Here is a 7,055-nt window from a genome sequence, read left to right on the forward strand (position 1 = left end):
TTTGTTACCCATGTAGCCTTATTTGTTTTGTGTGCTTTATACCGTGTTTTTATTGGACTATATAAATTTAGATTGTAATCTAAAATGCTAACAAATGAATTTGTGGCATATTCAGCATTAAATTGTGAATAAACTTCATCAAAAACTGAGGAAGAAATCCCTGCTTTAAACATCAGCATATTTTCATCTGACATATCCCTGTAACTGGTGGGTTTTTTATCTTTTTTCGGTACTTTATTGGCTTGCAAATTTACACTAAGTGAAAATACTTTATGGTCACTGAAGTGTCCCTCGAACACATTTGATTTATAAAGATGTGGTTCGATATTTGTCAATATGTAGTCTAATTTTGTAGATGATGTTTTACCCACTTTATCTACGAAAACTCTTGTAGGAGCCTCAGATGTGACTCTCAGATTATAACTTACTAAAAACTCGTTGATTGCTTATTATTAGACATGACAAGATAATTGTTTAGATCCCCACAAATATAAATATCATGATATGACTTACTGCATAGCTCCAATATAATATGTAATTTACACAGAAAACTCTGAACTTCTCCTGATCGCGAATGATAAACACTAATAACACAAATTTTCTTATTGGCTATAAACAGAGAAATCGCACAGCACTCACACTCCATTCCTTCGCTAAAGTTAGAAGCATCTAATGTTTTGAATTTAATATCAGTTTTGATGTAGATTATGGATCCTCCATGGATATGGAACTTTCGACAAAAATAAGAGGCGATACTGTATTCATTCAGGGTCATAAATTGGATGTTTTCTTCAGTACACCAATGTTCTGATAGACAAATTATATCAGGTGTTTCCTGCAATGTTAAGACTTCAAGTTTGAGTAACTTATTTGTCAAAGATTGAGCATTTAGTTGCAATATTTTTAAACAACTGTCTGGTGATGATAAAAGTAACGTTTCTCTTGGATTTACTTGACTAAAAAAGAGTCTGGTCTATCTTCTCCAGTTGACAGACCTCTATTGTGATGCTCTCGATCTAAGAATCTTCTTCCTAACCTAAAGTTAAACCGTTCAATGCCAATTTTTTTCAGCCAAATAGCAGGATTGTAAATTTCTTCCCTTAAGTCAGATAGTACACCTATCATAAAACATTGATTATCCCTTCTTTTATGGTCAGTTGGTAACAATTTTACTTGTATATTCTCACAGTTTGTCTTAGTTATTATGAAACTCTTGATGTGGTCCTCATTTACACTATCCGAAACTTTTGAGATGAATAGCCACAATTTTTTGTCTGGTGGTTCGGATTTTTCATGGAAATCCTTATCAGTAATTCCAGTTCCCATTATTTTCTTGCGTCTTGTTGTCACAATCTGATATCCTTCATCGTCGGCTTTATTCTCTGAACGCCCTGTTGTGATATGATTAAGATTTATTTTTGGGCTTTCCTCATTCTCAACAATTAACTTTGTAATGTAGTCACATGTTTGTTTGGTTTGAATTTCGATTAATTGTGCATTTAATTTGCAGTAATTTTTGAAGTGCTCTGTAGATTGGAATTTCTTTCAACATGTTTGGTGTTTTTATCATTAAAATTTTTATTTGAGTCAGTTTCATTGTTTGTTTTGTATTTAGAATTAGTTAACTGGACACAGGCGGTCTTATCTTCATTACCTCGAGTAATGGACTTTATTCTTTAAAAAAAAAGAATGAATACTAGAGCTTACAAAAATTTTCTGGTACTCGTCCCTTCAATTTTTTTCTACCACCACAATGTATTTTTAGAGCTCTCACAATCCCGGTCACCTTTTTTTCACGTACAATGCGTTTTATTGTCGACACGGATACTCCCGTTAAAAATGAACACTGAGATACAGCTTCCACTGTACGAAGTGTATTTTTTAAATTTTCATAAACTCTACAGACAATCTTCATTTCTTCTACCGACATAAACTTCCGCTCTCTTTGTACATTACTTGGATCCGCTATGGCTTCCATCTTAATGCTATAAAAAGAATAAACATCAATCATATTGTTGTTTACTTACCTCAAAAACTATTTTAAAATTAATAAATAGAATAAAGTCTATTTAATAAATTTAAAACAAAGTCACGTGCACAAGAAACAGAACACACCACGCCTATGCACATATAGAATGTGAAACGAATAAAATATTTCTCTGATTCCTATTTTTTTGGCAAGGACGTAAATATATAGCCCAGCGAAATGTTGATAAGTTTACCGATGTTTCAAAGTATTCAACTGAACTCGTCCAACTATACGCTCGAAAAACGCACCGGTATGCACAATTTATATTGCTACGGGGGCAAATTTTATGGAATTATATTTCACTTATTTACATTGGCGAAGCATACACACTAACAACGACCCCGATAAGATTGTACTCCTGATATTTAACATTGTTACCGTTAGCTCTCAGTTAAATTTGTAGATGAGTCACTTTAAATTGAAAATTGTCCGACTATAATTTCTATTAGGGGCAAAAAAAAACAAATTATCAATTTTGTAATAATACAAGTAGGTACATAAAAATTAAGTAAATAATAATGCAGTAGTATTTAACACATAGTAAAACAAAATATCCATCCATATCCAAGAAAACAATTACCAAATGAAGTAAAGATATTATTAAATGAAAAAAAGGAATAAAGTATTAGGTGTTATTACTTTCCACATTTAAATAATGATTACAACAGTCGTTTAAGACTAAAATATTTCCCCGGGCTTTCCTCTAAAACCCCCTCGTTGGCAGTGAAAAACGGAAAACATTGATTTACCAAGAATCTGTACGCCGTAGAAAAAAATGTTTTATACTAGAAATAAAACTAAGACAATTTTGAAGGAAAATGTTTGTTAGCACTTTTGGTGTAGAATAAATAGTTCTCCCACAAATCACGCTTGAAGTGACCGTCGATTTTAAATGTTAGTTACACGAGCGAAATCAAATTTTTAAGTAAAATTTAGACGGTAAAAATTCGTTATCTTTTAATCTCCACAAAAATCAAAGTGCATTTTAAAGGTGAAAAATGCAACTTTTGCATCCAATTTTTATACTTAACCACTAATGAAGTCAGTTTCTATAAGGCTGTGAAAGAAATAAATCGTTTTTAGTTTTCCTCCAAATGTTTTAGTTAAAGGCCGGGTCACGTGAGACGCTAGAAACTATCTGCCTAATTCTTGCTAGAGGAGGTAATATGCTTGAGAGTTATGTGCTGTGAACATAACTGGGAAGTATACCCAGTCAAACACATAACAAAATTAGTATTGGGTAGACATGTGTTAATAGGGATGAACTACTGCATAAAAAAGCAGAAACAAGCTCAGAATCATCACAAAAAAATGTTACCGTAAACCCAAATAGTATAGGTCAATGTATAGAAATATGTGGAAACTTGGGCGTAGTACCAACTAGGTTGGACGATAAATGACGTTGTCATAGTGTGTCTTTACTTTATTTATTCCAGCGTTGTTAGATTTTGTTTATGATCTACAGTTTCAGCATGCAAAGTTTTATAGTTTGATTTTTCTTTTAGGTTTACGTCAGAATGAGAAACCGAAATCAGAAAAAACATTGGTAACACACACCGGAAAAAAGTCTTTTAAGTGTGAAATTTGTTCTAAGCAATTTAGTCAAGGTGGTAATTTAAAAACGCATTTAAGGATACACACTGGAGAAAAGCCTTACAAGTGTGAAATTTGTTCTAAACAATTTAGTCATAATGAAACTTTGAAATATCATTTAAGGATACACACTGGAGAAAAGCCCTATAAGTGCGAGATTTGTTTTAAGCAATTTAGTGACTTTAGACCTTTAAAAAAGCATTTAAGAGTACACACCGGGGAAAAGCCTTACAAGTGTGAAATTTGTTTTAAGCAATTTAGTGTCGATGGACAGTTGAAAACGCATTTAAGAATACACACTGGAGAAAAGCCTTACAAGTGTGAAATTTGTTTTAAGCACTTTAGTCGTGATGGAAATTTAAAAACGCATTTAAGGATACATACTGGAGAAAAGCCGTATAAGTGCAAAATTTGTTCTAAGCAATTTAGTTATTCTGGAGCTTTAAAAAGTCATATAAGCATACACACTAGAGAAAAACCTTTCAACTACTGAAAATGCATTTGAGAGTGCACACTGAAGATATGCCTTACAAGTGCAAAATTTGCTGTAAACAGTTTACTGAAAATAATAATAATAATAATAATAACACACATTGGAGATTAATAGTTAAAATATAAAGTAATTCTAAAAAAAATAATGTGTACACGTATTTACGAAGTTAGTGGTCACTTGATTGATCGAGTATAAAACAAAATTGTATCGAGAAAAAATTTACTAATATTTAAAAAAAAACCGACTCGGATTGTTTTGAAGAAAATAAGATTCTTCCTGAGTGTCAGTCATGGTTCAGGGAATCAAGGGGTTGAATTGATAAGTATTCACCCTCACTTTTGTTGTACGACTGCGACTAAAAAAGCGCAAAGTACTGTGACCAATACCCATCGGTAGTAGGGGTGGTAAATTTCCTTATAAGAGCGAAACATCTGAAGTTGTTAACAAATTTGTATACCTATGAGTCGCCCTACCTCAATTTAAAGCAGTGGCCGATTCACCCGTAGAAAGAGCAAAACGTGCAATTTTCAATATAATAGGTTTAATGGCTAACATCAAAATGCGTTCTTGGACATCTCGTGTGAAACTTCGTTTGTTCAAAGCCTTGTTATGAGTTGTGTCCTTTTCGAAAATAATATATGCTGACTAGTTGGAAAGAATACAAATAGCGTTTTTTTAAAACCTATCTTAGTATCAATACACCTGATTATGCTTTCAGATTTGAAACAGGAAGAATCAAAATTTCTTTCACTATTTTCAGATTTGCTTTAAATTTCCTCAAGCTATTGCAAATGTACCATTCAGGACTTCCGCCTATTTGTTTTCTGTGCTAGCTTCAACTTACTTCAGTAAAAAAGAACAGATACAACTGGGTCTCACAGATTAAGCAACATTTTCAAATATTAAACTATGAATTCTCTTGGGAAAGAAACATTTCTAATTGGCTGTTAAAATACAAGAAAAGCGATGAGTATTTTTATATAGTATTAGTAGGTACTGTGCATTTTAAAAATGTAAAGATATTTATATATTTAGATTTAACTATAATTTTATTACTATATTTTGAATTTAACGGCGGTCCGCAAAAAACAAGCTCACGGTCCGGATGCGGACCGCGATCCGCCCTTTGGTGACCACTGACCTAAACTCAATAATTTCAAAAACAATTTACTATGCCTAGCAGTATCACCAATAGGACTGTACAACGCTTCTCATTTATTTCGAGCTTCTGTCATATGTCAAATAATCCGTGTATAATATACGCATTATGACATAAGCTCGAAACAACCAAGAAGTGATGAAAACTTCTATAGCCGGATGTAATATCATTAACCTACGTGGCAGGCAACACGGGTTGCAAAAATGTAGAAGATTTGTTAAAAACTTAAATATATAAATCTGTGGAATTCTGTTCAAAATTTGGCAACTTTTAAAACACAATTTGGGGAAATAATTTTTTTGGGCCTGGCAACGCTCAACGCAGGGTGTTCCGTGATATGTGTTGTGTGTCTTGGTCTTGTCTTTTATTTTGGATTTTGTGTCCATTTTTTCACATGGTACAATGAATACACAAGGTATAGGAAAGACTTTTAATTTTAAGTTTTTATATAATTTGGCTAATTTAATTATAGTAATTATAAAGAGATGATAAAATTATGTTATTATAATATTTTAATCATAAATAAAATTTTGAAGTTAATTTAAATTTATTGATTTTTGGTACAGTTATTTTGTTAACATAGATATCCTTTATAAAACAAGTTTTAACTATCTTTTATTACACGTAGGTGCAGGTTAATTAACTTATACTCCAGAGTTCGATATTTTAGATGTTTAAAAAGATACAAAAAACTGGTAATGAAGGTACACAAAATTTGTACGTATATACCTACTGAACAAAACAAAATCAAAATAAATAATGATAAAGTCAATTTTATTTAGATCGGATGAGCTAGCTGGCCGTCGAATATTGTAGTGTAGTGAGGTCACACAATATTGCACAACATTTTAAATGACATCTTTTGTAATATTCAAACATAAAATTATCTTGGTATTGTTTATAATAATGATAACATTATATATTTTAATAATGATAACATGATTTAACAAAGAGAAATATCTTATTCTGGAAGATGCTAAATTGATTTCTTCCGAAACAGTTCTTATTGCAAATTGCATAGCAGGCTGAGGCTAGTTTCTTAGTTAACAAATCGATATGAAAGAACCATTTAAGGTTGCTGTCTAAAAAATAACAACAACTTTGCAGTAACATGTTAAAAAGCTTTAAACTAATATATTCATATGAATTCTGGGTCTTCGTTAATCTATAAAATGAAAGATATAATGGAGTTTTTTTTTTTAGTTGCATAACTATGCACATCACTCGGTTTATCCAAATGTTTTTAAAAGTACCTATTTTTAACAGCGATGGTTCATAACGATGTGGAATATTCACTTGCGACGTGTATATATTTGTATAAAGAGACATAATGTAAGCATATATCTAAATTATTTTTCTATTATAAAATAGTTGACTCAGTCAGTATTGAGTTACTTTAAAATATATTTATTATCTCATAATTTGCAGATAACCGATATTATCGTCGAACTTTTGTTTTTATACAAGCCTTCTGTCTTGCTGGTGTAAAGTCGTCTGAAGTCGATATTTATTGTGTTTTGCGTTTGAACTTATTTGTGCCTTATTTTTATATTATTATATTGTTTGATAAGTAAATTTTGCATATAATAATCGGTAGGTTAGAGTAATGTGTATATTTTTTATTTTACTAAATTTCATTATAACTCATCTAAAATACCATATTGAATTGTAAAACAGATTTTTCTTTATTTTAATCTATTTTGTTTTTATTTCAGTAAAACTGTTGGGAAATGAGTGACAGTGAAACAGAATACGCAAATCTACTATTATTTATCTATTCA

This window comes from Diabrotica undecimpunctata, chromosome 1 (assembly GCF_040954645.1).
Source record: "Diabrotica undecimpunctata isolate CICGRU chromosome 1, icDiaUnde3, whole genome shotgun sequence".
Lineage (NCBI taxonomy): Eukaryota > Metazoa > Arthropoda > Insecta > Coleoptera > Chrysomelidae > Diabrotica > Diabrotica undecimpunctata.